At 38.2% G+C, this 16,195-nt stretch overlaps 1 protein-coding gene across 4 annotated transcripts in view; it reads left to right on the top strand.

Annotated features, from left to right (window-relative positions):
* The window catches only part of Pcdh19 (protocadherin 19), a 120,988-nt gene that overhangs the window by 42,688 nt on the left and 62,105 nt on the right, over window positions 1-16,195 (top strand). The window lies entirely within an intron of this gene.

Genomic DNA, 16,195 nt, shown 5'->3' with positions numbered 1-16,195 from the left:
CCTGGGTTCAGGGCTCAATTCCCTACGCCCTACATAAAACAGAAGCACAAGGGGGCACATGCATCTGGAGTTCCTTTGCAGTCGCTGGAGGCCCTGGCACACCCATTCTCTATCTATCTGCCTCTTTTTCTCTCTGTATGTCTGTCTCAAATAAATAAATAAAAATAAAATAAAAAACAATTAAAAATAAGAATATTCACCTTTTTTGGGTAACTACACTATGATCAGACAATTCCCAGTGGACAAAAGTAATAGAAGATACTGTATTTTGATAGCAGTTAATCTCCAGCAATTATAGATGAGCAATTTAAGAGGTAAAAAAGCAAGTCATTTGCTAGAATGAGGCTATATTTCACAGAGCTCTATCACTCCACATTTCATCTCCCATCACTGATCTAAAGACAGTCAGTTTCCTTGGGTAGATCACATATCCTGTTCTAAAGTTTTCCCAGGAAAAATTACTTTTCTTAATGACAGAATATTGACAGAAATTGATATATAAACATCATTTGCACTGAAGTTACTTTTTCTCATGAGAAGTTTAGTTGAAGGGACTTTGAGCAGTAGATTTCATTCTTCTTGGACTTCTTAGGAGAAATAACAGGAAGGAGATGATCAAGTGGAGAGAGCTGAGCTATGGTCTCAACGTCAGAAGAAATGAGTTCTAAACTCTGGGTTGTGTTTCTAATAACAAGTGGTGTTTCAGTGGGGTAGTTATAAAATCATCTTGGTGCATTTTCTTCTGTTAAAACTGCTAAAGTGTAAAGGGAAGGAGGGAGAAGGGAAAGAAGAGAAGGAGTGATAGAAAATGGGTATGGAAAGAGAGAGGAAATGGATTAGACTTTAGATAATTGCTACAGTCAAATTGACTCTGGTAGTCACAAGTCAAAAGAGGAATTTTTCAAAGATTGCAGTTGATAGCATAGCACTGTCAGAATGTCATGATGATCTCAAAACCTTTCTAATGACCACATTTGGCAGTAAAGTAACTGACGGCTCCATCATGATCTGAAGAATTGATTAATATTGCATAATAAGATTTATTTTTCTTATCTTATGAAGGACAGATCTGAAAAGAGACCGTTGATTGAAAGCAAATGCAGTAAGTCAGCCAACTGGGCTTCCATTTCCTACTGTCTATAAACACAGGCTGAGTAGAAGGTACCTTTGTAAAGAAGAGGTCTTATGCTGTTGCTCTGAGTTTTCCAATAATTGGCTATATGATTATGGATTTAGGAGCTATGGACTTCACTTTACCCATCTGTTTAAAAGGGAGAAATGATACTTTGCTTATGTACTTATAAGACATTATTGGATAAGAGTACAGGTTAGGGCTCTGTAAAAGATAGTTATGATATTAATTCAAGGTGCAATTTGAGATTTTTTTATATTTGGGTCACAGATACATAGCTTAAAAGATGTCTCTTATTATGTTAAATCATATTCAATATTATGTGTGTTATACAATGATATCTTCATATAGGATTTAGGTTTTCTACCATTTTTTGTTTTTTGGTTTTGGTTTTGCTTTCAGGTTTTTTTTTTTTTTTTTTTTTGAGATAGGGTCTCACTGTATCCCCTGCTGACCTGGAACTCACTCTGTAATCCCAGGCTGGTCTTGAACTCACAGTGATACTCTGCCTCCCGAGTGCTAGGATTGAAGGCATATAGGCATATGTCACCATCCTGGTACAATTTCGGTTTACAAATGGTAATTTGAATAAATGGAAGAAGCAGAGAGAATGGGGCAAGGGTGATGCCTCAATGAGTAAGATTGTTTGCTGTGCATGCATGAGGACCTGAGTTCAAGTACCAATACCCTCATAAAAAGCCATTCATGGTTCTACATGCATGTAAAATCAGCATTGGTGGAGGGTCGAGAGGGAGAGACAGGAAGATTATTGGGACTCTCTGGTCAGCCAGTGTAACCAAAACCCAGGAAGCTACACTTTCAGTGACTCTTTCTCAAGGATGAATGCAGAGAGTTAAAGAGAAGGACACTGAACACCTTTCTTTGACCTCCACACATGTTCTCATGGGGTCACACATCTGCACACTCACCCCACATACTCCATTCACCAAATCAGAGAGAAAGGGAAGGTAACACATGGATGAAGCATAAAATTCAGTTTTAAACATGAGCCATCCCCCAGGCCATATAAATTCTTGAGATCTGTCGAAATATGTACCAACACAACAAGTAATCTTAAAGAGGTTAACAAGTTCAACTATCTGGTTCAACTGTGAAAGAGACAAGTGAGAGATATTCTTATCTCAGATGGCTGCTGATCAGCTTAAGTGAGTCTATGCGTACATGCTTTGTGCCAGTGGCAATGACAACCTCTGAAGATATAGTCCCAGCATGAGAAAGTACTGGCATACTGATGGCCAGACCATACATATGTAAGTGTACAAGGTTTTATGTGATGAGAGAGAAGTATATATTCCTTGTATTTCCTCAGGTAATATGTGTGTCATATTTCATTACTGGAGAATGCTGAATCACAGGCAAACAGGTTTCCTCTAAGTTGTTGTTGTCAATAGCACTTTCTGTGGTAATGTAAATATTCTATGTCTGCGCAACTGGGACAGTAGCCGCTAGCTACATGTGGCTATTAACCTTCTGAAATGTGGTAACTATAACCTAGGAACTGAATCTTAAACTTAATCATGTTTTTTGTTAAGTTAAATTTAAATTAGTACATGTCATTGCTATTTCATTGTACAGCTCTGCAGAAGAGATAGAGTGAGCTTATAGTTGGTCCTGAGTAGGCTCTGGTGCAGCTGCCCAGTTCTCTAAGCCTGTTTTTCTATCCAAAGACTAAACTAGCTTTGGAATGGCTCATTTCCAGCTGACAGCTCTGAATTATGCATGCTAATGTGCTTTACTTAACCCTGGGATGAGTTTTTTTTTTTTTTTAAAGAAAAGATATTCTGTGACAGTTCAATCATAACAAAGGAAGGAAATGGGGCGAAAGAAAACTAGTTTATAAAGCTTTTAAAATGTCTCAAATTTTGCCTTTTGTATAATTTTAATGGGGGTTATGTCTACTCTCTTTAAGCTAGTTCCCACTCTCTCTGTTTGTGTATATACATATATATGTATGCACATACACATATATTCTTCTTGTTGATAGAAGAGATAGGGTAAGAATAAGGTAATATATTCTCACAGGGAAATGCAGACAGCAAACTATTCACAATGTTCAATGAGGATTTAGTTATAAGTAGAAATAAATATTCAAGAGATATCAAGTTTATGACCTGATAATAAGACCTGCCACATGTCTGGTGATTCAGTTTTAGAAAGCACTTGCACATGCATTATTCTATTTGACCCTAATAACAACTCTGTCAAGGTTGTTCAGACATATGTTATTTCCAATTTATACATTTATAATTCAGAAAATTGGGGATCAGAGAGGTTTCATAATGTCTGCAAGGTCACACAGATAGTAAGGGTTTTTATTTTAAAATCTTGAAAGATTTCTCAGATTTTTATTTTAATATGCTGTGATCTTTTCTAAGCTTATAGTCATTTGGGAAAGCAATCACCAGACCCTAACTATAGCTAGGAAAACAAATAGTAAGTGGTTTAAAATATATAAATACAATATATGTCATTATTTCCCTCACAGATTTATGGGTGTTTGAATTAAGAAATAACTGCCCATATCTCTTTGTACTGATTTAAGAGCAAGCAAATGTTTCTTTGTTTTCAAGTACTCATAAGAGCCAGGTGGGCTGGCACATACTTGAAATCCTAGCACTTGGAAGGCAGGAGGGTCAGGAGTTCAAGGCCATCCTGGGCTATATATGACTGTTTAAAGAAAAAAAAAAACACCACTTGAGATGGAGAAATGGCTTAGTGGTTAAGGCACTTGCCTGCAAATCCAAAGGATCCGGATTTGATTCTCCAGGACCCATGTTAGCCAGATGCATGAGGGGGCACATGCATCTGGAGTTCGATTGCAGTGGCTGTAGGCCCTGGTGCACCCATTCTCTCTCTCTCTCCCTCTTTCTCTCTCTCAAATAAATACATAAAATATATTTAAACAAACCCCAAACCACCACCACCACCTCCAACAACAACAAAACAGACAACAAGTAGCATCAAGTATTAAGCTGTGTAGCATGATGTGTGGGTGGACCAGTTTACTTTGATAGAAGAGTGTGTAGATCTTAGAGTGAGTGTAGGGAAAAGTATTTCTTAACCTACTTTGAAAACTGATTAGATACTTTTTGGGGAGAGAAGAGGCTGAGTAATGTGTGGGGAAGCGGAAGGAGGCATCAATACCCTAGGTCAAAAGGATCTTCTGTCTGACATATCATGGTGATGTGTTTCTGACAGCATTCATTTTTTTCTTTCTTTTTTGACAGTCAAGTTTGGAACTGTTCCTCATTTTGCTGCTGGGAATCTGATAGAAGAGGGAGAATGAGGAATTCCCCCTCATTTCTTAATCTTCCTTCAGGAGGAAATTGCTGTGGTTGTATTCACTGCCCTTGGACTTGTCATGTTTAAGCAGTCTGGGGATACTTATTTCTCCCAAATAGTATACTCAGTCAGCCAGTTCTAATTACTTCCATTTCATTGCACTTTCCAGAATATTAATGAAGTGTGGCCTGGTGGTGTGAGCACAGGACCCAGCATGAGGAGTTTCAAATTCTAGTTGCAGATGCTCAACGCCTCGTTTTAGTAGAGGGCAAGTCTCTTAACCTCTTCTGCCATGCCGTCAATGGAGTTAATAATATTTATTTAGCTCATAATAGTAGCAGGAGGATTAACTAGTTCATGTTGGCTAGAAGGCATTAAGGAAAAGAAACAGCAAGTTTTGTCTATTGTGTCCATTTTCAAATGCTAACTCTTATTAATGGGAGGCATCTGCTTTACTGCAGTTGTTAAGCATCATGCAGAAATCTTGCTGGCTTAATGAGAAGCAAAATTCTTCAGTTCTGTACCATGAACTCTGTAGAAAATGTAGCTACTGTCAGTCCTAGCTTCCAACTTGGGTGTTTTCTGCTTGTCTAAAAATAATTCCTCCCCTTCATGGTTTCTGTAAGGTTTAGTAATTTCTCTCTCTCCAGAAACCCTTTATATTTACTGTTACTGGTGCAGAACGACTATTGTGTCTCAGCTGTGGGGGGAAATGATCCCTTTTTAAAACAGCCTGTTAAACCTTCTGGAAACCTTTGTGATAAAAGGTTCTATATAAATGCAAGGTGCTTTTAGCAATTGTTGTTCTGCTGCATTATTGCATAACTGCAGTACAGATTGCTAATACTTTGACAATTTCAAGCTGCTGATAATATTAGCTACTTTTCCACGTGTAACAGTGTCTTTCTTGTGTATTGCTACCAGTACTTTTATGTCAGATAGAAGCCTTTTGATGCAACCCTCTTTTCAGCATGGGTCAAATTCCAATCTGCCTTCCTTTCCCTCCTTCCACCCTTTATAAAATGGATAGATCTGTCAAAATTTGGGAGAAGTACAGGTAGGGGTTTTAGAGAATGAATTAGCATTTTCATTGCATTTTTGAATCCTTTTAATCCTTCTCACTTATGGTTCACTGAGTAAGGCTAACATGTAAGCTCTTTCTTGCCTTCAACATTGATTGACTGCGAAGGTTGATTTTGTCAGTAGAATCTGGAGGCTGTCGTGGGTTTCCTTCAGTATCTGATAATTTCTACAGAATCAAGTGACTTTTATTTAAACTACATTCAACGCCATGACAGTTGGCACTTGCTTGGTTGCCAATCTCAAACAAACATGCAGCCCAATTTTCAGAAATGTTTATTAGGCCTCATTAAATGAAATTTGAAATTAGTGTGTAAAAGATCAGAAAAAAGATCTTTTTAGGGCTGGAGAGATGGCTTAGCAGTTAAGCGCTTGCCTGTGCAGCCTAAGGACCCCGGTTCGAGGCTCGGTTCCCCAGATCTCACGTTAGCCAGATGCACAAGTGGGCGCACGCGTCTGGAGTTCCTTTGCAGAGGCTGGAAGCCCTGGCGCCCATTCTTTCTCTCCCTCTATCTGTCTTTCTCTTTGTGTCTGTCGCTCTCAAATAAATAAAAAAGTTAAAAGAAAAAAATCTTTTTATATGTTTGTAGCAGAAAAAAAAAACGTGGATTCTGTGTGCACATGTATGCCTCTGCTTATTCTAGTGTATGTGAGATACTCCTCTGTTCACTATGGTGGTAATCAAAATGTCTGTAACAAAAGAGAACTATGGTGGGCTGGAGAGATGGCTGAGCGGTTAAGCGCTTGCCTATGAAGCCTAAGAATCCCGGTTCGAGGTTCGGTTCCCCAGGTCCCACGTTAGCCAGATGTACAGGGGGGCGCACGTGTCTGGAGTTTGTTTGCAGAGGCTGGAAGCCCTGGCGCGCCCATTCTCTCACTCCCTCTATCTGTCTTTCTCTCTGTGTCTGTCACTCTCAAATAAATAAAAAAAAAAAGAGAGACAACTATGGAGAGTTTCATTGACCACAAACAAGAAAATGATCTATTATATTTTATCTAATTAGAAAACATCAATATTAGAAGCTAATGCATTCATTACTTCTAAAATTGTATATCATTCCATTGTTCCTTGCCAGCATGATCCTGTATTGCAGGCTTGAGCAACAAGCTGATAGAAGAGAAGTGAACTTAGACTATGCCAAAGGCTGCTACTCTTTTCCTCTTAAATAAGCTTATAGAGGCAACTGGGTTTTAAGTGATGTATAATATAAATAGCGAGATTGGGGTTGGAACTGAATTTGGGGGTGTTGTTTTGGCCCACAGGCACAGGACCCCCTGCTGTTTTCCCTCCAAATATTTTGAAAGTCTTTTCAGCTGACAAGTCTCACTCAATAGAAATTACACTCTTCAGGCAGTCAGGGCTCTGTAGCTGCTAAGTAGCAGACTTGGGGTGCTTGTAAAGTAGAATTTAGCAGAAAAGAATGGACTAGCTCAGGTTCTGTGAATTCTAGGCCTTCTCTGAGCCAGAGAAGCTCAAAGATTGGCTGGATCCAAAAAATCTTGTACTGTGGATCTCTGGATCCAGTTGTTTGTGGGAGGTCTTATATGAATTTTCTTTTCTTTTTGATTTTTTTTTTTTTTTGCAGTCATGGAATTCAAATAGATTTCTCTTTATAATAGTTGTACTGGTTTTATCAAATCATAGCTTCTGAAATTGAAGTTACCTCATAACTTGTCACTAGTCATCTTAGTTTATGTTCTAAAGATGGTTTTTAATGTTTCTAAAGGACAATATAAATAGTCACCAATTCTCTAGGAAAGAAAATCACCTATTTATGAATCTATGTGACTGGGTCTTCCAGATTGATGTACAGAACTCAACTTTAGTGAGTGTGTAACAAGTCTCATGTTTTTGTCTGCTAGACTATACTCTCCTGACCCATTCACTGGAGGCTCTGTGTAAAACAGGTATAGGATGGGTTATTCAATTTCTTGATGTTGCCACTCTTGTGTTTGTTTTCCATCTCAGTAGTAGCTGATGCCAAGAACAGTGCTTCTGGAGGTTTCCTTGTCATCCTTGTTGTTGTAGTATGTTCTGGCTGAGTCATTATTTAACATGGCTGTCATACTTGACCTGTATGTTTAGTTTCTTAGCGGTTAGAGGAAAGAATGACAGTTGGCACTTGCTTGTAAAGAGCTTTTGATATTTGAGGGTGAAAGGCATTCTTTACCTCCAAAATGGTTTAATGAGTTGTAGTTCTATATATGGAATGGTGTTTGAACTCCAGGATTTCTTCACTTGCAAATGTAGTTGATACCTATTTAGTTCTTGGGTTAAGTTTTATGTGAGATGATGCCATTTGACTTTCATGACTGGATTCTTTGTCTTATTTACTAATAATCCACTTTTCTCACACTGAGTTCTTGTTGATTCTGTATTTTTATATGCAATAGGCATTAACTGATTCCAGAAAGATTTCTGTAAACAGATATTATTTCATAGTATACAATGCTCCACAAAGAGCTTAGCCAACAATCCAAAGGCCCTGTTTCAGAATTCTGAACTTGTTTGTTAATGGTACCATATTTAACCTGGCCTTTCAGATGATACTTTCCCTCTGAAATTAATGGATTCCTGTTGAAAGCTGTTGGGTTGTCAAGGAGGCCTCTGTAGTGAAATTTGTAATTGAGTTGTTTTTCTAAGGCACAGATTTGACCCAAAGATAGTGTTTTCCCTAGGCTGTCTTTGCCGCCTCTGGGTAGTCTGGCCAAAACAGTGGTGCCAGTGAAACTTTAGGAGTGACAATGAAATATTGCAAAGAGGCAAGCTATTTTAATGTAACTTGATGGGTGTTAACTACATGGTCCATGTTTCCCACTGATAGCCCTGTCCTGAAACCGGCTGGAATCCTACAGCTCTCGACCACAAATAGAAAAGTAGCTGCCACACTGTCAATCTGTGTCTCAGAGGTCTACACTCTGATGAATGCTTCTCACAAAATTTTTATCTACTCAGGTATTGAGATGCTATCATGTTTTACCACTGTCATTCCCAGAGATGTGGCAGTACTGATGGATTTATATGGTTCCAAAGTACTTAACTACATCATGTAGCCCTGACAGGAATATATTGACTATTGGGTATTTATAAGTTTGAGGTTGGGCATGATATAAAGAATAAAGATGGCAGCATGTAGAATGCTTTCTGAATAAATAGAAACACTTTGGGCTAATTGAATTGGTCATCTGTGTTAATTGTATAAATATGTCATATTCTTAAGCTCTTTCATCTTTCCTATGCTCAGACATGGTTCTCATGAGGTGACCAGGATTGTGGCAGATGGCATGAGGACCTCAAAGAAAGCTTCTAGTTCAGTAGGGAGGTAAACTGACATGCATATTCGTCATAGAACCTGAGGAAATATATAATTCCATGTACAATTTATGTATATAACATGCTGAAAAAGGGCTAAGCAGTATGAGATGATAAGTCATAGGCATATGTTAGACATGAGGGAAATTAGATCTGACTAAGTAGAGGGCTTATATTGGTTGACTGACTAGTTAAGGACTTTGTTTAGATTTAATGCTAACCCTAACAAGGAACCACTACAGGTGTTGGAAACAGGAGTGTTGTGATGACAGTAGTGGGTGAGGAAGATTATCCAAGTAGCATTTTGTATAGCAGGCTGAAGCATAAGATGAAGTGGAGGTTAAGCAACAATGGCAGAAGGTGTTGGAGGCTGTGGAATCAATATCAAAGGTACACCTGTGGGAGTGATTTCTAAGAACTGTAAGAATTTTATAATTTGTGATGAGAGGGATATTTCTCAAACTTGTGATGTGGGTCATACACATGAAACAAACTGGCTAAATTTTCCTATGTGAGTCACTTATCCTCATCAAGTCATTAAAGTGCTACTTAGTTCTGGAAAGTATCAGTGTAAATCTTTAATTTACATTACAGTAAAAGTGTAAAAGTTTATATATGCTTCTGCAGGTAGCTATGTGCCAGTCTCTGTGTGCACGTTGACAAAAATAGGTGACAAATCTTGTGAAGAAGTCCATTAGCTTGTGATCTTCTTGTGGGTGTGGGCTTTAAATCTTTTTACTGTTAGAACTTTGTGCAAGATTTTTAGATATGTGAATTAAAGAATTTATTCAAAAGACTCACTTTGGTTAGAAGCCTAGAATTTTGGGAGTTTGAAAATAAACAGTGATTATTTCATTAGCCACATTTTATAGATGGTAGACAAAAGTATCTAGGGATAAGATGATTGATCCTTGATCATCTGTGAGTCAGTGACAACCAAGAGAAAGAAACTCAAGTTATCCCACTACTACACATTGTTCTCTACATTCAAAGTTGTGTATGTTGGCATGCACACACATGTGTCACACATGCATGTGCTTCCATATGAGAACTAGTGCCGGTGTCGCTAGAGAGCATAAAACTTTTATTATGTGGTTAGTAACTGTTTAGCTTGTGTTCTAGTTAAAGGAAAATACACATTTCCACTGATGCTGACTCTGAGGACGGTATCTTTCATTCCAGCAACACTAATTCCAATTTCAACCAGTGCTGCCTGGATGGATGGGTCTTTGAGTACACATTTTAGCTGGAGATATGATACCTTTATCACTCACTATATAGAATTTTAATTTAAAATTTCATGCTTTAGGCATACAAAGCAGGAAAAAGTATTTTGTCAATTCATTCATATGTAAAAATATGAGGAGATGTCTATTTGAATATCTAAAATAGTAATCAGTTTTAGAAAATATTGTGAGTCTTTTCATTGGAAATTAACAGTTACAACATGAATAGCCTTTTAAAATCACATTATTGGGCATCTGGTTTTGGATTCTAGGTTTGCTCTTTGTGCTGCTAAACTGGGATAACAATAAAAAAATAATCCTAGCAAATTACAGCTGTAATACTTTTTAATTTGGTGGAAAATTTAAAACACAAGTTGGAAAGATTGCTTAATTACAAATAAAAATCATAAGGTTTGAGGAATCTCTCTTTTAATCTCACAGTCTGTAACCATTTTTAGCTTGTTTTAGTGGCCTGGGGATTTGTGCCACTGGGCAAAGAGTCTAACCCTGGGTATTTGCATTTATTGGGCTTCTTTATCCTCAGGGTTTATGTCTCTCCTGGTGATAAATGTGGTGCTGAGAGAGCTTCAGTCACTCTTCCAGAGACTAGGGCACAATTCAGTGAACTGTAAAAGTAATGCAAAATGACAATTAAAGTAGGGCATTCTCTGCTACCTTGGGGGATTGACAAAGTGGAAGTATTTGACTTTTGATGTGCCTGACTTATTAACATAGAAACATAATAACCTATCACTCATCCAGAAGTATCAATGAAAAACCTCACATATCTCAGAGGAAGCTTAGAACCCAAAACAGAAAGCATAGAATGTTCCTGAGCAGGCAAAAAACACAACCCCAAACATTGTACATATATTGCCAATATATTTAAGACTGTGTTATTTCCATTTTGGAACAACAATGTCTTAGCTCTCTACTGAAAACTTATGAACTCATTTTCTAGAGTCTAGACTAGTCTCTGAAATATAATTTTGTAGTTTTAAGAGCATAGTGCAATAAAAACATCGAAGTTGAAAGGGCAGAGATCTGCTTTTCTATCCTGACAGCACTGAGCAGTAACAACACCAAATGTTTAATTGCAAGTTGGTTGAGGGACATATGTTGAATATTGCAGATAATAACTCAAAAAACCTGGTGCTTTGAGGCAATTGAATGTGCAAGTAAAACCTGCATGGTACAATGCTTTATGTTGGGAAGGTTGTTCCTGATTAACCAAGAAGAGTTTAAGTTAAGCCTTTTATACTCTAAGGAGGGCAATTTGTCATATATTTCAAAAACAAGGCAGAAAAGTTTGGATTTTTAAGTACAAAAATCACTTCTTAGGGGGGAAATCCATAAGTTTTCCTGAAATCTGAGCTTTCCAGACTCATTCATTCTTTTAGGGTTTTTATAAATATCCAGATTTTGTTAAACTCAGACCAATGGAGAAGCCTGCTTTCTGTAAGTTCCTCAGAAAAAGGACCGGTGGCTACAGGATTTGGGAGGATACTGAGTAATTTAAAAATGACTCTTATTTCTCATTAAGATTAGAACTAAAAGTTTGCTGTAGATCCATTTTAATGTCAAAATTGGGTTTTTCAGAAACAAGTGTTGTTCTTGTCTTTTTGCTGTGTTTCTGTGTTAACCTGGCTGTCTCATTAAAGATGGGGACATTTCCTAGTGAAATTAATGTGACATTTAGAGAAAATTTCCTCTCTCAAATGTTTCATGTTATTTGCCATTTAGAATACTTAGAGATAGGATTGGAATAATGTCAAACAAAACTTGATTAAATAAGGCTAACCAGGAGCCAATATATTCATGCAAAAAGAAAAGCTCTGGTATTATTTTTAAAAAATATACTCCTCTCACACTTCTTTATCCTGTATTGAGAACAACTTGGCAGATAATCTGACAGAAAAGATAGCATCATCTAAGCACCTGGGCTTGCCTTGAAAACAGGACACCAGGTCAAAGTCTGTGGCCAGTTTATTGTTCAGGATCCTTTTTTTTTTGTTGTTGTTGTTTTTTTTTTTTTTTTTTTTTTCCCCCAGGGGACTACCTAGGAAATGTGGGCTGGAGAGATAGCTTAGCAGTTTAGATACTTGCGTGCAAAGCCAAAGGATCCCAATTTGACTCCTCAGTACTGACATAAGCCAGATGCACAAGGGGGTGTATGCATCCAGAATTTTGTTAGCAGTGGCCGGAAACCCTGGCACACACATTCTTTCTCTCTCTGTCTCCCTGCCTACTTCTTTCTTTCTCAAACAAATAAAATATTAAAAATAGAATTACCTAGGAAATGTTAAAAATAAAATGAATGTTGGGTAACAACACTGATTATCTCAAAATCTTTGGAGTAGATTTTTTATGACAGGATTTTTTAAAAAGTTCTAAAGGGAAGAGAAAGGAAGGGAGGAGGGTACTTAAGAGGTTGGTTTTGTATATATGGAAGTAGAATGATTGAGATGGGGAGGGGATATGATGGAGAATGGAATTTCAAAGGGGAAAGTGGGGGTGGGAGGGAGTGTATTACCATGGGATATTTTTTATAATCATGGAAAATGTTAATAAAAATCGAGAAAAAAGTTCTTGAGATGGAACTGTACATGCATACTTAGGCTGCCTTAAGACATGCTAACTACTCATTGAGGCGAGGATATTTTCTTCTTCAGAGTGCTCTGGGTGTCATCCTTTGCTCAACCATAATGAAAAAAAAAATCATTTTGTGCACAAGAGCTGGGTTTAAGTGTACATGTGAACCAAATATGAAGTAGAATTCTTAATGCTAGTAAAAGTTGATAATATAATAACCTGTCGATGACCAGTTAACTCAGTTAGTTTGAAAGCAGTACTTATAAAGCAAGAAGAGTGGATTCTGCTCTAATTAAAATGATTCTGTTGCATAGGTTGTTCCCAAAACTATTACCAAACTAGTATGTAAAAACATCAACCCTAATTATAACAGTTCATCACCCTAAATATTCTGCCACCTTGTCACCCCCAAAGCCCTATTATAAAGGAAAAAGACAATTTGTGATTCAGCAGAGTCCCATTCACTTAGGGAAAGTAAACTCTAGAGCCCATCTCATTAGGGTGCAGCATAGAACATCTGCCGACCTAGGGAAGAGAACACGAACATTTGGAGTACAGGGCTCATTAGATTGGGAAGTTTACTCTTTAAGAGTGCTAAAGGAGAAAGACGAGGTAAGTGATGAAGCTCAATGATACTCTTCTACCTAGAGTGGGATATCATGCCTGTTGCATTTGCTCAGTGTTAACTAATTTGTAAAGCTTGGGGGTGGGGGTATTTGTTAAGGTCGAGCCTGCTTGACTTTCTCTTAACTCATTGTCTGGGAGTCAGAAACCTCAAGTTAGGATACACTACTCCATTAGGATCAAGAATAAATAGTCAAGGGTAACATTTACATGAACTTTCCTCTTTGCTTAACCATGGTTTTGGCACCATGTGTGGAGACCAGGAATCCATACAGCTCCACATTTTCAGCTCAGTGCAATCAGGTTGGATAATCTTTATGCAAAATTTGTATCATTTTGTGCTTGAGAACTGGCTTTTATTCCTCTCTCCCTCCCCGCCCCTCCCTCCCCTTCCCTCCCTCCCTCCCTCCCCCTCCCTCCCCCTCCCTCCCTCCCTCCCTCCCCTTCCCTCCCTCCCTCCCTCCCCCTCCCTCCCTCCCTCCCTCCCCCTCCCTCCCTCCCTCCCTTCCTTCCTTTCCTTCTTTCTTTTTGAGGTAGGGTTTCACTGTAGCTCAGGCTAATCTGGAATTCACTATGTATTCTCAGGCTGGCCTTGAACTCATGGTGATACTCCTACCTCTGCCTCCCGAGTGCTGGGATTAAAGACATTCACCACCATACCCAGCCTTTTGCGTTTCTTTTTCTTTTTCCCCCTTTGTTTTTGTTTGCTTGTTTGTTTGTTTTGTTATTTTTGATGTAGGGTCTCACTTTAGCCCAGGATGACCTGCAATTCACTATGTAGTCTCAGGGTGGCCTTGAACTCATGGCAATCCTACTACCTCTGCCTCCCGAATGCTGAGATTAAAGGTTTGTGCCACCGTACCCAACTGAGAACTTGCTTTTCTTAACATGATAGTAGCTTGGGATGTTGTTCATGATTTTTCTGCAAGGTCAGTATCTTCTAATCTTCCTTCCTTCCTCCCCTCCATCCTTTTTATCTACCTTTCTTTCTTTTTAAAATATTTCATTTATTTATTTGAGAGAGACAGATAAAACAGGAGGGAGAGAAGGAGGGAGAGAGAAAGAGATAAAGAGAGAGAGAATATCAGGGCTCCAGGGCCTCTAGCCACTGCAACAAACTCCAGACTATGTGCCACCTTGTGTATGTGGCTTTACGTGAGTACTGGGGAATCAAACCTGGGTCCTTAGGCTTTATAGGCAAGTGCCTTAACAACTAAGCCATCTTTCCAGCCCCTTCTCTTTGTTTTAAGCATCTATGTGTCTATCTTCTACTTTCCTTGCAACAAATGACTTGAGTTTGGAGGTTCCTATTGCTTGAGTCAGATTAAAATCTTGGTCTTGCATTTCAAGTTGTACAAAATGCAATGTATAAGGAGCCCCACCATGAGTCATGATAAATGCAATTAATTTCTCCCTTGGACTCACCTTTCTACTATTTTTATTTTACAGTGGTAGAAACTGAGGCACACAAAAATTAAACAATTTTCATAAGGCTATATATTGCAATGAATAAGTCATCCACTGAAGACATGAATTGCATGTTTTTACAGGGTAGGATGATTTTTTTAAGATATGGGGAATATTTTTCAAGTTATATATTCTAAATGTCATCAAGGGGTATATTTTCCAAACACCATTTTTTGCCCCTTGTGTTGGTAAAACAAATTAAATTGAGTGTTTGTTGGTTGACTAACCAATGAAAACTTACAACATCAAGTACCTAGATCATATTCCCAACAGAGCCCCAAGTTTGCCATCTCCTCTCATAATCATGTTTGACACAGTCTCAACATTCATTGTTTTCATGAGTAAATTATAAATGGATTGGCAATTTTTATTTTTTCAAGCTATTTCTTCCAATAGCAACAAACATCACTTGAGGTTTATAGTAAAGAGGATCTAAACTTGTAGATAAAGGAATATATATTATAAATATAAATGTATAAATGGATATTATACATTATATCTTCAGTGAGGGGCATAGACATTTCTGAATAAGTACAGTGAAGTGATGAATATTTGTTTTCATCTCAATCCCCTCTCTTCCAACCACCTATTCACCATGATTCCTGTCTATGTGTTTAGGGTCTTAACCCTAAGTGTTGACTGTTACATGTTCATGTGGTCAGTGGATCTGCTATTATCTGTCTCATTTTCTTCTCTATCAAACTCTGACCCCCTTAAAAGCAAATAATGAATTTTAAGAGGCCAGTACAGTTACTATCTGACAGGTAGTCACCCGAAAAAAATCGACAGTTTTGTTCACTAGAGTGCTATTTTGTTTCCTTCTGGGACACTGTCAGTTGAAGTGATTGTAGAAGGCTCCTAAGGAATGGTGGGGCATTCTGGTGGAACGGCAGGAGGATGGAAGGGTCTTTGTTGGGTTTCAGTTCACACAATTTTCTTATGTTTCAGTTTATAATGGTCCCACAAGAGCTGTACTTTAGTGGTGGGTATAATCTTTACTTCTAGGACATTGACTTACTTCTGTGTAGATTGTTTCCTGGCTTCAACCCATTCTAAAGCTGCCCTCATCCAGAGCACCCAGCCTCCAGGTGCTCATAAACTGTTTTCCCATCTCTTTCATCTGTCAGGTATTCTGCCCTTGCTTTTGTAACGTCATTGGTCCAACAGTCTATTGTAACCAGATTACACAGTAGTGTTTTAATTATAGCAGCTGAGAAAGGGGTTTGCTTGCAAACATCGTGTTTCACATGAAAGGCTTATCACCCTCTGTGGACTACCCTTCACCCTGTTTTAAGACACAGTACTTGTTTGCCTTTATATCTGTGATAAAATGAAAGCTGTCTGCATAACTAGTGCTGAGCAAGTGTCTTAAAACAAAGGGAAGTGCAGAGTCTAAATCCACAGTGGGGGGTTACCTTGCCTGCATTTCCATACCTTTGGAATAAATATTTTAACATG

Source organism: Jaculus jaculus, chromosome X (genome assembly GCF_020740685.1).
Source record: "Jaculus jaculus isolate mJacJac1 chromosome X, mJacJac1.mat.Y.cur, whole genome shotgun sequence".
NCBI lineage: Eukaryota > Metazoa > Chordata > Mammalia > Rodentia > Dipodidae > Jaculus > Jaculus jaculus.
Note: the sequence above shows the minus strand (reverse complement) of the source record. Positions and strands in the feature narration are given on the sequence as shown.